At 38.3% G+C, this 16,249-nt stretch overlaps 1 protein-coding gene across 3 annotated transcripts in view; it reads left to right on the top strand.

Annotated features, from left to right (window-relative positions):
• Window positions 1-16,249, top strand: part of PLA2G4A (phospholipase A2 group IVA) — a 160,110-nt gene that overhangs the window by 51,160 nt on the left and 92,701 nt on the right. Inside the window, exon 1 of one of the 3 annotated variants that reach the window (XM_042926229.1) lies at window positions 15,206-15,435. The exons of the other annotated variants lie outside the window; for them this stretch is intronic. The gene's annotated coding sequence lies outside the window, so the exon portion shown is untranslated. Of the gene's footprint in view, window positions 1-15,205; window positions 15,436-16,249 lie in introns of those variants that run through there. 3 annotated transcript variants of the gene reach the window in all.

Here is a 16,249-nt window from a genome sequence, read left to right as displayed (position 1 = left end):
GCTGTCCAGACTTCTGTTTAACACTTGTCACATAGGCGTCTAACCATGTGTTTATAAAACTGCGGCCTGTATCTTATGTTTTAGAAGATAGGTGTTTAGCCTTGAGACTGGCAAAGTAGTAGTAAGATCTCAGAATTTTGGATGAAGGAATAGACAAATGATATTTGTAAATATGTGTAATTATACCTTTCTTCTTGGGTAGTGCCTTCTTTTTACCTCACTAAAGAGAGAAGTTTAAAAATAATTTTATACTCCATTTTTTTTGTAGATTATAAATATCTGTTATTTCTATCCATAGCTATCTAGAATTTTCCTGGGTTTCAAGGTACATATATTTTATAACACCTTTGGATTAATATAATAAACCTTTTCTTGGATTAATTATGGGGCTTCAAATATATATGTACATAAATAAATGGAACTGCTATTGGCCAAATATGTGTATTTTTTATGGAATCAAACATTTCCCTAGGCTTTAGCCCTTAAGTTATGATGAATGAGTTTCGGCTTACTAATATTTTTGGAATGTTTTTGAGTATCCACCCAAGATTTAAAAAATTCTGTGTATAACGAAACAATTTCCCAGTGGCCTCTTTATGGAAGATAATTTCAAGATGAATAAAGTGTTCCAGAACATGCCTATCTCTCATCTCTTATCTTGTATTTTCTACAAAGTTGAGAAATAGGTTGTGTTAGGAAAGAACTACTGTTCTTCATTCATTTAACTCATGTAGTTTATTAAACGGTCAAATGGTTTTAGGAGGACAGTTAGTCGTTTTTTTCTCTATTTAAATGTCATTAGATCTCTGTGCGTGTGTGACTCGTATGTATATATTTGTGTTTAGGTCTGATGAGTACTGTAAATACTGTTCTATATATTTTGATAATATCAGTTGATCCTTGGGTAGATTTTCACCACATTTATTCAATAAGATTAACAGCATCTTCCAGTTGTATATCTGGTAGCAATGCTTCTGTGAGATAAGGAAAGCAGATTCCTATCAAAATGAAGAGTACGTCACCGGTACTAATAGGGACATAATCCACATGTTCTCTCCTTTTTTTCAAGACTATCAGTGATAGAACCTCCTTAATTTAGTTTTTTATCATATATGTCTTATACTTGAACTTCTTTGTCTTAAAATACTTTCATATTTTTCACAAAAATACTTCAACACGTTAATGTTCTACATGTTAAATATTTCAGCATGTTAATGTTTAATGAAGGGAAATCTTCGTTCTAAAAACTTTTTAAAAACTGAGTGATATGCAGGCTTCTTTTCTTAAGCTAAGTAAATTCTCTTTGCCAAAAATCATACATCACCACTTCTGTATTGAAAATGTGTGATTAATATCTCATGGAGTAAAATTTAAAAAATAGTTAAATGTTTCTTAAGTTTCCTCAGAAAAGTATGCTCTTAAACTTTTTATGTCAAAGAGAATAATTCTGCTGCTCTAAAAGTTTGAGCATGTATGTGAAAACATTTATCATGTATGCTATTTTAGTATATTTTAATATTTTAAAATATTTCTTAAAAATAAAAATTCTATGACATAGAGATTGAAGTTAAGTTAAGTTAAACTCAGTCAAGGGATAGTCTGGGAGTTTTGTAAATTTCACTGACTCCTCATAAGTACTTTTCCGTTCTTACTCCCCATGATGCATCAATATATTTTTTATGAAATATTTTAGATAAAATTCTAGACAAATTTATTTTCAGTTGATATACAAGGTGAATCCAAATCTGCAGTTGCAAAATGAAATAACAGCTTGGAAATTTTAACTTTGGAGAACAAATGTTAAAAGAAATAGAACCCAGTGTTTTTTCCAGCAAGTCTCCATTATTCTTTTTTTACTTTTTATTTATTTTTGAGAGAGAGAGAGTGAGAAAATTGGGGAGTGGCAGAGAGGGAGACACAGAATCTGAAGCAGGCTCTGGGCTCTGAGCTGTCAGCACAGAGCCTGACGCAGGGCTCAAACCCATGAGCCACGAGATCATGAAAAAGTAAGATGCTTTGACTGAGCCACCCAGGCGCCCCAAGCAAGGCTCCATTATTAATGTCCTCATCAATAAATGTTGAGCATCTGCTATCTTGAGAAGTACAAAAAAAATAAACATAATACGTGTGGTAGATAACTTTATTCAGTGCCTATTTCATACCAGAGAGGAAGCATGGCTTAGAGATTGGAGCAAGGACTCTGGAACTGGCTTGCTTGAATTCAAATCTGCCTTCTATTTATTAACTCCATGGTTTTGGGTAAGGTACTTAGCTTTCCTAAGCCTCAATTTCCTCAGTGGTTACACGGGGGTAACAATTATACCTTCCTCATAGGTTTTTTTTTTTTTTTACAAGAATTAAATTAGATTATGAAGCATTTAGAAAGGGGCTTGATGCATAGTATACACAATATGTGTTAAATAAATAAGCAAAACTATTAAGTGGAGTTCATAGAACTTAACATACTGCATTTATTCATCTTAGTAACCCTAGAAGATATATGCTGTTTTTATTTTAATTTTACAGATACACAATTTTTTAAAAAGACATTAAGTAAATGTTCCCAAATCACACAGCTGTTAGGTTTTATGGCTAGAACTGAAATCTCTCTCACTCTGATGTTTACTTGTACAGTAGCTTTGCCTCTGAGCTTTGTATGGCCTAGGTGATAAGATGAAACAGGTGTGAATAAGTCTGGAAAACCAACCCAAGAAGATATGCACTCAGTAATTGTGTGTTTAGGCTGTATGATGTTACTGATTTTGAAAAGTGCTGGCAATAAACTTCCCAGAAGACCTCACAGCTAGAATGGAGACGGATTTTATAACTTCAGTAGAATTTTAATTTGTTATTATTAAATACTTTTGATACTTCAGTTTAGAAAAAACATCATAAAACATCTTAAACATCTTAAAATTTAAACAATCTTAAACATTTTGAAACATCTTAAACATCGGGCTGGCATGGTATGTCTACGGGCACGGTATGTCTATTATTTAAGGAATCTGGCTATTTTTTAATGGTTTATGCTAGTGAATAAATGTCAGGTAGCAAGGATAATGCCTTGTTTGAGTATACTGACCCTAAACTGGGGGTCACTTTTGCTGCACAGGGCACTTTGGGCAATATCTAGAGAGATTTTTAGTTGTCACAATTGGGGGATCCCTTCTGGCATGTAGTGTGTAGAGGCCAGGGACAGCATCTCAGAGCAAAGAATTATCTGACCCAAAATACCAAGAGTGTCAAGGCTGAGAGTTCCTATTTTAATGAAAAATAAGAATTATTCTTGTATAGGGTAGAATGCACACATACAACTAAACCCATATAACTAACATTAATAATATAAATAAATTAATGTGTTTTATAATAATATATAAGAATTTCTGGAGAATTACTCTTTCTCTCCTACCTAAACAGATGCCAAGAAACATTCTAAGTTCTAAATCTTTAAAAAATATTCCAAACATAGATACTGGTAACAAAGGTATTTTTGTTTCCTTCCAAGAAGTTATCATAGAGATTTAAGTAAAAAGGCAATGTAGGTAACAACGAAAATTTCAGTTCTGTTGTAGATTGGCCTTTAGCTTGCTTTGGGTTGTTTTGCATTTATCTCTGTTTTCTTGTGAATATCAACATTCTTTACAGTAAGTTATTTTTACTATATGCCAGATGGTAGACCACTTCACTAATGTACTAAGTCAATTGTTAGTTCAAACTGCACCCAGTCAGTTGTGCAGAGATGCTATTGGGCTTTCTTCCTGACATCCACTTGGCTGATGATACATTCTGACAGTTTCATGTCCCTTTACAAAGGGACACACGTGCCCTGGGAAAGCGCTTTTGTAGATCTGAGGCTGTGAGAAAAAGGAAAATGAAAAAATAAGGAGAGTTCACATTGGAGACTCTATCTGGTAAATGGATTTAAAAATGGTATTAATAAAACTGCTTTGTAATTTCAAATTGTTTTTAACATTTATTTATTTTTGAAAGAGTGAGAGCATGTGCACATACACACATCCAAGTTGGGGAGGGGCAGAGAGAGGAAGACGAGATACAAAGCAGACTCCGCACTGGGAGCCCAGAGCCTAGTGTGGGGCTTGAACTCGGGAACCCTGAGATCATGACCTGAGCCGAAATCAAGAGTCAGCTAGCCACTTAACCGACTGAGTCACCCAGACATCCCTAAAACTGCTTTGTAATTTCAAATAAGGATAAGGTATTCTGTGATTATTTGAGAACATAGACAATGCTGCTGTTGTTGCAAGGGCTTTTCTCTTCTCTGTCCAATGTATCCAGAATCACTACCAAAGTTCTGTTTTACTAAACTATATTGGATTCTTCACTAACTTTTCTAGCTTCTGTATTTCCAGCAGTTTTCAGGGACTGCCCTTCAGCATCTATAGCCATGACCATTCCAATTTTGAGCCTGTTCTGGAAGAAGCAGGGACTGCTATCTATAAACAAGTCCCTTGACACTCTACCGGATTCCTTGGAGGTGTTAAGGGTGGCAAGATGAGATTCAAAGGTTTATTATTATTATTACTGCGTTTAGAACTTGAAAGCAAAGGTTAAATGCAAATGCACTGGGAAGAAATGACTGGCATTGACTCATATTAAAATGCAAATGAATGGGGTGGGACAAAGCTCCAGGAAGGTTGAGACATATTAGGCAAGAGCAGAGAGAAGTTAAGGGTGGGAGATTGCTGTGCCTAAAATGTCACCTTTTCTGCAGTATTGCTCAGGGCTAGCCTATTATCCATTACTTTGGTAATATTTATATATTCCTATAACGTTTCAGACTTAGTTTACAGTTTAGTAGAGGCAAAAATAGGGAAGGGTCAGTGTTGGATTATTTGAAAGAGCAAGGAATTTGGCTTTCAGAAAGCCTAGATTAAAATCCTATCTCTAAATGACCTTGCTCAACTTACTAAAAGTCTCTGGGTCTGTTTCCTCACCTTCATGATGGGAATAATAATATCTAACTCAGCAAGTTGAAGCTTTATGTGGAATTACTTCTGTTTTATGCAGATGTATATAGATGAGGCCTCTGGGGAATATGATTTACAGTAGCCAATTTTACCTGATAAGAAAACAGAACTAGTTGCCTAGAGATGTATGAACAGGATAAGGAAAAAATACAGGTAACATCTCCTTCTGCTCATCCTTTATGTGTATAGTATTTGGACCCTTGAATATTCTTAGGACAAGGACAACACCTTACTAGCATTTAGTTATCAGCTGAAATGCCAAAGGAAAACATAATGGTGTGCACAAGTAAAACAGAAGCCGTGTTTTCTTACTCAGAACAAATGCTTCCACCATCAAGGTGACTGTGTGGAATGTTCAAAATGTTGGATTCCAGAGATGCCACGTGGCCTACATGTTGACTTGTGGGGGTGATTCTGCAGCGTGTGATCGAGGAGGGTCACTGACTGGAAAGAGAACCTGGGGTCCGGTCAGGGGCACCCTTGTGACCCTTCCTCACCACGCATAGGCCTGCCCTCAGAGTCAGTCAGTGCAAGACAAAAGTGTGTTTCCCAAAGACATCGTGGTGGTGGCTTTGTGAAGAGTGGTTGGAATGTGGGGGAAGCAAGCAGCTAGGAGATGATGTGAACAGCCCTGGTGAGAGGCACTGCTTAGTTGGACTGAGGTGGTGATATTTTGAGTGGGCTTGAGGAACCAGACGTGATAGCCGCGTTAGAGGTGGACTAGGTGGGACACGGAGGCAGATTGGATACAGGAGCTGTGAGGAAAAGAGAATGACCCTCATGTGTCCAGCTCTGGGGCTGGAAGTGATGGTTCCATGCAAGTAAGACATTGAAAGTCGGGAAAAATTAACAGGTTTTTGGTTCATTTAGCTTTGTTTTTCTCTTGTCTTGCAGCTAAGGAAAGAAAGGTGGAAAGAGAATAAACTTGTTTTGTACATGTTGAGTGTGAGGTATTTTTCAAAGGCATTCAAGAAGAAGATTCAAAGTCTCAGAGTAGAGAGGGGCTCAGGAATGTAGATTAGGGAGAAAATCATATTTATGTGGAAGCCAGAGCCAAGAAAGGATTCAAGGACTTCAAGAATTGATTCAGAATGGTTAAAAAAAGATGGAGGCCTTTAAAGATATATTACTTGGCAATAGGTTATATGTGGACATGGAATCAAGAATCTCATATTTGTCCTCCTTGCAGCGTCGAGGAAATGAATGTATCACGGCTGCCATTTAAGCCTTGAAGATGATCGGCTTTAAAGGATCTGAGGTTATGGGGGAGGGGAAGGAGAAAAAAAAAGGGTTAGAGTGGGAGAGAGCCAAAGCATAAGAGACTCTTAAAAACTGAGAACAAACTGAGGGTTGATGGGGGTGGGAGGGAGGGGAGGGTGGGTGATGGGTATTGAGGAGGGCACCTTTTGGGATGAGCACTGGGTGTTGTATGGAAACCAATTTGACAATAAATTTCATATATTGAAAAAAAAATAAAAAAAATAATAAAAATAAATAAAAATAAAAGATATGAGATTAATCAAACTGCAGGCTTCGTGTGGGTCATGTGACCTGAGGGGTGCATATTGAGTGTGCTTTTTTAAGACAATATGAATAGTTGATAATTCTTTTATAAGTTGGTTTTGAATACATGAACATTAATTTAAGGGGTTCACTTTGTTTTGAAGGATTCTTTGAAGGATTTGTAAGAGATGTGAAATGAGAGCCCACAATTTAGTGGTGAGCTGAGGGGGAAACTTAGGGCAAGATATACTGAGGGAACATTTACAGAGGTAGGTAGGAAATTGCAAATAATGATATCATTTATTTGCGTAAAGGGTACTGCATTGAGAAAAAAAAATTCATCAAGTCTCCATGGAACCTGTGATTGAGGCATGATTTTTGCCAGGAGCTGGGGGATGGGAGGCAGGAATAGAGAGATGGCAGTCAAAGGGAACAAACTTCCAGTTATAAGATGAATAAGTTCTGTGGATTTAATTACAACATGGTGATTGTAGTTAACAATACCATATGCTATATTTGGAAGTTGCTAAGAAAGTAGATCTTCAATGGTTTCACCACAAAAAGAAATGGTAATTGTGTGAGATGATAGAGGTGTTCACGAACCCTACTGTGATAATCATTTGGCAATATGTGTATCACATCATCATGTTGTACACCTTAAACTTACATAGTGTTATATGTTTAGTATAATTCAGTAAAGCTGAGAAAACAAGTTACAATAGGGAGAATAACACTATGTCATAGAAAAGGTGGAGTATAATGGGTCAGAATTTTACAAGATGATGGGATTAGAAGCTGCAAGTATAGACTGCATTTATTTTTCTAAACTCATGAGGGTAGGAAGGATCTTGAGGAATTAGCAAAAATAATGAATTTATTTTATTTTTTTAAGTTTATTTCTTTATTTTTGAGAGAGACAGAGAGAATGTGAGGAGGGGATGCGCAGAGAGAGAGGGAGAATCTCAAGCAGGCTCCCCACTGTCAGCACAGAGCCCAATGCGGGGCTCGAACTCATGAACCTTGAGATCATGACCTGAGCCAAAATCAAGAGTTGGTTGCTTAACTGACTGGGCCATCTAGGCACTCCTGTTTATTTATTTATTTTTTTGATGATCAGTGTTTGTTTATAGGTTGCGAAGGTGTAGCCAGGGCAAAGCAAATGTTTACAGGTTAAATTTGGGGCTGGGGATAAATGAGAAATATCTGAGAGGAGGTAGAATAGTATGACATTGAGAGAAGAATGTATGGATACTTGTTCTTCTAAGACATGAAGGAAGAACTTAAGTATGAATAAATGCATTTTCTAATTATAAATATGGTTTTACAGTTGTGAAGTATAGGGAAGAGAAATTGAAGGAATCCATCTAATCCTCTCCTTTTGTTTTCTCAGTGAAGTATGAGCCTAAGTTGTACCCTCAGATGAGGAGTAGCAGATAGGGTGGGTGACTTGAGAAATGTAATAAGTGTTGGGCAGTCATGTAAAGAATGGAAATAAAAGGAATAGGGATTAGTATATGTTTGGTCAAGTTAATGACTCAGTAGGCATTGGACTATGCTGAAGCAACTAATAGCAGAACATTCATTTCCTCTGAGTGCAACTTATAAGACACAGGTTAAATTAATTTAAAGAATGTCTGAAAGATTGAAAACTGCTGAGTCAACCCGGATTTGAGGGACCAAAATCTCAGAGGAGAGAAGTCATTGAAGTAGGCCTCAGTGTTCTACAAGCCATCTTTCCCCCCTCAATCCACTGCTGGATTTAGGTGGGTTTGGGGGGGTCACAAGGACGTAGGAAGTAGCCAAGTAGTGAAGAGGCAGACAATCCACCAGGGCTCTGACAATCTCAAAGGATTTGGGGACACAAAAACTGCATTTCCGAGACAAGCCAGTTAGAATTTGAGGGGCAGAGCGTCTGAGAGAAGGGAAACTCAGAGAAGCTGAAAGTCAGCGCCTTCACCATGTGCACTAAACAAAGTCTTAATCTGCGTGGGGCAACAGGCTGAGGAGCAAACATAAAATACCCCCCAAAACAAAGCAGAGATATTGGCAGCATCACAGTGCTAAGAGGGAAAAAAATGGAATTCAGAACTTCCAAATGAAAAGGGGCCTTCGAAACACCCTGGGCTCTCAGTTGAGAAGTTTCAGTGGGACTGAACGAGAGGTAGGCTGAACCTTATAAAGATTGGAGTCAGTTCCATTTTTGATTAAGTTCAGGAGATCCATCCTGTTCTCCCTGCCTGCCTTCCGGAAGATAAGATGGGGCTTCTGTGGAGGTAGATCTAAGTCCCTTCCCATTTTTCATAGAAAGGTCTGGCATTGAGCCAAGAATCACCAGGTATACCAAAGACTAAGATCAAGAAAAATAAATAGATCTGCACAGATTATATAAAATAATTATGGTTGATATGTTCGAGAAAATAGATGAAAAATGGAGAATTTTACCAGGGATCCAGATACATAGGAAAGAATAAAATGGAAGAATTACAACTAAAAACAAGAAGTGAAATTAAAAACTCCATAGATAGGTTTGATGTCGTTTGGACACATCTGAAGAGAGGCAATTAATTAACGGAATAGGTTAGTAGGAAATATCCAGACTGAAACACAGAGAACAAAAAGGGAAATAAACTATAGAGGAAAACGTAAGGAATATCTAGGGCATGATAGAAAGCACTGGGAAGGAGAAAGGGTGTGTGTGTGTGTGTGTGTGTGTGTGTGTGTGTGTGTGTAGGTTATGAACTCAAGGATAAGTACAAAGAATACCAACCCTACGCATATTGCAGTAAAATTGCTGGAAACTAAAGAGAAAGAAAAAAAATGTTCTAAAGGTATCCAGAGGAAAAAAGACATTTAAAAAAACAACCACAAGATAACAGAATGACATCTATGAAGTGTTGAAATAAAATATCTGCCAGAATAACCAAAGAAATTAAAGAAAGACAACTTATACTACCTGACATCAATTTATTATAAAACTAGGATAATTAAGACAGCGTGGCATTAGTGCAAGAGTAAATGAATAGACTAATGGGCGAATAAACCAATAAAAATCCAGAAACAGACTTGCATTTATGTGACCTCTTGATTAATGCAAAAGTTACATTGCCATGCTAGGATTAAAGGCAGTGTTTCCAGTAAATGATCGTGAGTCCCTATGAAAAAAATCATAACACTCCCCTCACACCATACGCAGGAATTGATTCCAATTTAGATCTAAAAAGAAAAAGTAAAACCAGTAAGATTTTTGAAGACATCAATGCAAACTATTTTATGACACTGGAATAGCTAAGGTTTTCTTAAAAGACAAAAAGCAGGGGAGCCTGGGTGGCTCAATCAGTTAAGCACCTAACTCTTGATTTTGGCTCAGGTCATGATCCCAGGGTCGTGAGGTTGAGCCCTACTTAAGATTCTCTCTCTCTCTGCCCCACTCTGCACCTCCATCCCCACTCCCCTCCCCACTCACACACACACATGCACACCGTCTCTCACTCTCTCTCTAAAATAAAAAAAAAAAAGACAAAAAACCTGAATTATAAGAAAACAGTTGGACACACTGAACTATATTAAAGTTCGGCATTTATTTTGGTCAAAAGACATCATTTAAAGTAGTGAAAAGATGGAAACCCTAAATTGAGAAAATATATTTGCAACCTATGTATGTCTGTCAAAGGACTCATCCAGAATATGTAAAGTACTCATAAATTAATCTAAAAAACAAGCAACCCAATGGAAAGAAATGGACAAAGGATTTGAGTATGCTCTTCATTCCAGAGAATCACCAATTGACCAATAAAAAGAAGAGGTATTCAACCTCATCATCATCCAAGATGTGTGAAATAAATCCACACTGAGATACCATCATACATCCACCAGATGTTTAAAATTAAAAGACTGACAATATTAAGTATTGGAAGGATGTGCTGCCGTGTGACTATTAACATCAGCGTGTACAATAGTGTAATAATTTCATACCTAAGGAATTCCATTCTTGGGAATTTTGCAACAGAAACATACACATGTACACAACAAAAGCCACGTCCAGAATGTTCAATGGCAGCACCACCGGTAATATCCCAAATTAGAAACAATCCAAATGTCCATTAACGGTGAAATGGATAAACATTTTATGGAATACAGTGGAATAGTTTCCATCAGTAATAACGAGCATATTTTACACGTTACTGTGGATGAATCTCACATACTTAATGGTGGCCCAGTTGTACATATTGTGCTATTGATTCTATTGATAAAAAGCAGGTAAAGATATTCTATGCCGATAGAAGGCAGGGCACTGGTCACCCTGCTGGAGGGATTTGAGGGAGGCTTCCGGAGTGCTGGTAACGTTCCGTATCTTGATGTGGGTGGTGATATTGTGAGTGAGTTCAGTTTATGAAAACTCAACAGACTGTAGCAATGATCTTCTAACTCTTCTGCCTATATCTTCTCCTTCAACAAAAACTTTACGGTAAAAAAGAACCAAATGGCTCTTGCAATTTGTACATTTACGGTGAGGCTAACAATCACTTTCCTGGCTAGTCACTCAGCCAGCATAGAACCTGGGGAGTGAAAAGTTTGGTAATCATAAAACCTTTAAGTTTTTAAACCTTTAAGTTGAAAAGCTTTAAGTGCTCCCTATAATTACCTTTATCATGAAATCACACATATTTCAAAGAGTGATGACAGCTGAAAGCGATATGCAGAAGCATTTATTTCAACAAATTACTATTTAATTTTTGGTCTTACGGTACTCCTATTTTGGTGGTAACTGAAGCAGAATGCTTGAATATTCAGTCTATCACCTTATATACGTTGCCTGCTAACACACCCCGCATACTTTATTCTTGGATTTGTTTTCATGTGGCTACTTGAAAAGGTCTTTAATGGCTGGAAAGAAACGGAAGTGAATTACTGGATTGTGCTTAATATAGTCTATGGGCAGCATGACTCCATGACAGACGGCCAGTAAGCCTGTTGACGTCTCAGTGCCAAAATATTTCTACTTTTCTGTGTTCTTTATATTATTGTTCTTTAGTTGGTTCTAATCATATACCTTAAACCACATTTTTCTAAATTGTGTACCTAAGAACCACCTGGTCAAGTTGTTAAAAATGCAGATTTCCAAGCCTGAGCTCTGACTGAAGACGCAAAGTATGTGCATTTTTAACACTCCAGACGATGCTGTGAAGATATTTTAGGGGACTAAATTTTGAGAAACACTACCTTAAGTTCACCATCAATAGTAATAGCTATTTGGAAAATGATATTTTGACTGGGAATTTGGGGGGATTATTCTTTTGGGGATTTTTTGGTTGTTTTGTATCAGGTTATGAGTCACCTTCATTTAGAGCAAAGGGTTTAAGTTGCTGAGCAAAGTGGATATGAGAAAGCAAATGGAGAATATTTAAAATAGAACTTAACAGAGTACAGAAGCTGCCATCAGCCCCTCTCATGAATCATATAATATTTTGTTCAGACAAAGCTGAAGTGGCAGATGGGCCTGTTATTAATTTAGGTAGGCACTCCTTAAACTACTAAAGTTTATGAGAAGTTTTACAACCCTGGAATTCTGAAGCTATTTCAGGTGCATGTAGTTTCATGTCATCTTTATGGGAGCAGAAAAAGATCTGTATCCCACACCCCTTGCATTTTTGTTTGTCAGAATTTAGATAAAAGGATGCAATGAGAGGAAGTCTTTGCCCACACATTGCATCTTTGCTTTACCACCTGTTTTGCTGGAACCAATCAAGGCGAAGCTGAATCATTGACTCAGCATCCAGTTACCCTATAGGCATCAACTCACAAAACCATGAACTAAGTATACAGGAGAAAGAAACCCAAACATTTCTTTTCCTACGTTTGACTTCTTTCTCCCCTTAATGCATATCTAGGAACTGCTCTCAAGCACCTGGCTAAGTTGTGCTGTCGAACTGGACTGTTTTCCCTTTTCAAAGCTTCCGTGTGTGGGACGCCTGGGTGGCTCAGTCGGTTTAGCGTCTGACTCTGGCTCAGGTCACGATCTTGCGATTCGTGAGTTCGAGCCCTGTGCCAGGTTCTGTCCTGACAGGTCGGACCCTGGAGCCTGCTTCGAATTCTCTGTCTCCCTCTCTCTCTCGATCCCTCCTCCACTAGTGCGTGCTCTCTCTCTCTCTCCCCCCAAAATAAATAAACATTTAAAAAAAAAGCTTCTAGGCACTATGGTGCCAATGAAGATTATAGATTATATAAAGGGCGTGAGCTGTGTGATTAGCATAATCCAATTTGAAACTAGCATTCTAAAATTCTTTTTCATCTTGCAGTGTCTGCCACTGCCAGATGTTTCTCAGCTTGCAAAGATTAGCAGTGATGCCGACTGCGCTATCAAAGTTTGCAGCTGTCGGTGGTTTTCCACTGTCCAGCACCCTTTGACATCTTAACTGAGGTCTCTCACTAATGAAGCGAGAGGAGAAAGTAAAACAACTACCACTCTTGACAGAAGTTGTAGACTATTGATGCTGGGGACAAGTGAAAAGAAGAATCCAAAGTGACAGCTTTAAACTGGGTTCTGGTTTTCTTAAAAGAGGTCTGTCCCTGTTTTGATGTATAAATGTAGCATTGGCATCCTGTCGCACGGTATTTTCTTTATCATTTTTTCAGAGTTAGAATTTGCCAGGGTGTGTGACCTGAACTGAGCGTCCAGGATGGCTTGGAAGATGGCTATATCCCTGACTGACTTATGCTATTTCAGTTTGCTGCATTCTTTTCTTATTCTTGGGTTTCTCCCCAGGAACGTAACTTTCTGCTTTCTCTTCCTCATTTGGCCCAAGAAAACCTCTCCCTCCTTTCCTCAGATTCAGAGGAAGACCAAGCCTCAAAGGCAATTTCTCCACCTACGATCTGACTTTATTTGTGTGTAATAATCCGAGTGACTGAGTTACTAGTCATGGGCGTAGTGTATCTGCTTGTCTCCCGTTTACCTTTGCCTCTCAAATTAGGCTCTTAGCATTTGAGTCACTTCCACAGTCCAGATCTTCAGTTTCACGCTCGGTGGCCTGGTAAAGCCAAACTGCTTCTTGACAGGTAGTTGCTGGCGTAGAGTAGGCACTCAAATATTTGTTGAGCGAAGGAGTGATGTTTACCATTTGCATGCCTCCTCTTCCCGGACACTTTTTGTTTTCTAGATTGATTTTTGCCTGGTTTTGTGTGTTCTAGTGTTTGGGGAAAACAGAAAAGAGCATCAGCCCCATGAGAAAGAACCTGCCCTATGGGCTAGTGAAGGGGCTCCATTTTTGCACATTTAAGGTGAAGGACCAGTTGAATCGTCTCCTTTAAATCACGTGTTGACTTCTCAAAAGAGGGAAGATATTTTTCTTCATGGCCTTCCACCACCTGCTATTCTAACCTGTAGTTTTGTTTCTAATTTGCCGTCTTGAGCGCTGGTGCTGCGGCAAGAACATGGTTAAGGAAAAGCAACATCTCCTGGTTGAGGAGGTGGGAAGAGTCACCTTGTAGCCTGCCCGCCTCTGCTTTGGCCCGTTTCCCCTTGCCTTCCCTCCTGCTCAGTACTTTTGTTTTCTAGTTTGTCTTCCATGGTCTGGTTGAGAGATACAAGCACTGGGTTAGAAACTGCAATATGTAAATGTATCAAGCCAACACTTTGTCTGCCTTACACTTATGCAATATTATATGCCAGTTATACCTCCATAAAAATAAATAAATAAAATTCCAATAATTACCTATTTCCCTTTTCTCTAAAACAGGGTATCGAAAGTGTGAACAGAAGATGACCTACATCAGTATCAGCTAGAATATTTATTTTAAAATGCAGATTCCTGGGGCATCTGGGTGGCTCAGTTGGTTAAGCATCCAACTCTTGATTTCAGCTGAGGTCATGATCTCCCGGTTTGTGAGTTTGAGCCCCACATTGGGCTCTGCTCTGTCAGCATGGAGCCTGATTGTGATTCTCTGTCTCCTCTCTCTCTGCCCCTCCCCCACTCATGTGTGTGAGCGCGCGCTCTCTCTCTCTCTCTCTCTCTCTCTCAAAAATAACTAAACTTTTAAAACTGCACATTTCTAAGTTCTCTGCTGATCTGCTGATCATAGGTCTTAAGAAATGAGGGTCAGGGGTCTGCAGGTTTTTCTTTTTTTAATGTTTTATCTAATTTTGGTTAAGAGACTACAAGCTGGGGAAGGGCAGAGAGAGAGAGAAGAAGACAAAGAATCTGAAGCAGGCTCCATTCTCTCAGCACAGAGCCCAATGTGGGGCTCATGAACTGTGAGATCATGACTTGAGCTGAAGTTAGACGCTTCACCAACTGAGCCAGTCAGGTGCCCAGTAGAACCCTAGGCATTTATATTACACTCTTACTTTTGAGACTCAGCTGCCCTTAACTATCAATGCATAAGGTCCAAATGGGAAAATTAAATAAAAGACAATTCCAAATGCTTATACCTCATTCACAAATCTTTCCACTTTACCATAAAAAGGCTTTTAAAAATGTGATCACCACATAGAACTATGAACAGCGTTTAAAAATTAAGTGAAGGGCACTGATTAAATTGTTTGATGGCCATAACTACTGTTGAAAGACAAAGGTGTTTTTTTTTTTAATTTCTTTGGAAAACAATCATTTGAGAACTATTATTTTTGCTTTCCCTTTGTTCTCAATTTTTATATCTTTTTGTGTGGACATCTGTGCCACTTTGTTCCTCCCTCCCTCCCTTTCTTTCTCCTTCCCTCTTCTTTTCCATGACTCTTTCTATTTTCTATAGCAATGCCTACCTTATGATATCATCTTTAGAACTTAGGAGCATGATGTCATTAAATGAATGATTGTTGCAGTCAGAACTTCCCCTGAGACTTACCAGCTGGATGATAGTAGACAGATTGCTTAACATCCCTCAGTTCCTGTTGTTTCAACAGAGCACTTACCTTGTAGTACTGTTGGGAGATCTGAATGAGACTTATGTGTGTACAGTGCTTAACGGAGATCCTAGCAGGCATTACTCAACTGTTGGTTTTTGTGGTTATGAATTACAATGGCCACTTGGGAAAGGATGTGTTAAAGAGAAAAGTCAAGTCCTTAAGTTAGGAGACCTATGAATATTGGGATGGTTGTTAAGTTCTAAAGAGATAAAGTTGAGTCAGACTTGATGGCTGCCCTCAAGCTGTTGACAGTCTTGTAGGAAAAGATAAATGTGTAATTACATCCATGAAATGTAGTGTGTGCAATGCTGTAAGACGGTGAAGGATTCAGTGGAACCACTAAGGAGGGAGTGATCAATGTTTCCACGGCTTAGTCAGTTGCCTTGTTGTTAAGTGTATATATAGTGGGAAGAAATTTAAATAGTACCTTTGTTTCTTTCTATTTAAAATGGTACCCACATCATGCCCTGACTCAAGCAAGTCTTTATGTACAGTAGAAAAAGCTGTCACTGAGCACTGGGTGTTGTATGGAAACCAATTTGACAGTAAATTTCATATATTAAAAAATTAAAAATTAAAAATTAAAAAAAAAAAAAGAAAAGAAAAAGCTGTCACTTCCTGGGGCACCTGGGTGGCTCAGTTGGTTAAGCAAGCTTCTGACTTCGGCTCAGGTCATGATCTCATGGTTTGTGAGTTCGAGCTCCATGTTGGGCTCTGTGCTGAGAGAGCCTGAAGCCTGTTTCAGATTCTGTGTCTCCCTCTTTCACTGTTCCTCCCCTGCCTGTGCTCTGTCTCTCAAACATAAATAAACATTTTAAAAAGTTAAAAAAAAAAAAGAAAAGAAAAAGCTGTCACT

Source organism: Panthera leo, chromosome F3 (genome assembly GCF_018350215.1).
Source record: "Panthera leo isolate Ple1 chromosome F3, P.leo_Ple1_pat1.1, whole genome shotgun sequence".
Taxonomy (NCBI): Eukaryota; Metazoa; Chordata; class Mammalia; order Carnivora; family Felidae; genus Panthera; species Panthera leo.
The sequence above is the reverse complement of the archived record's forward strand: the minus strand, read 5'-3'. Positions and strand labels throughout refer to the sequence as shown.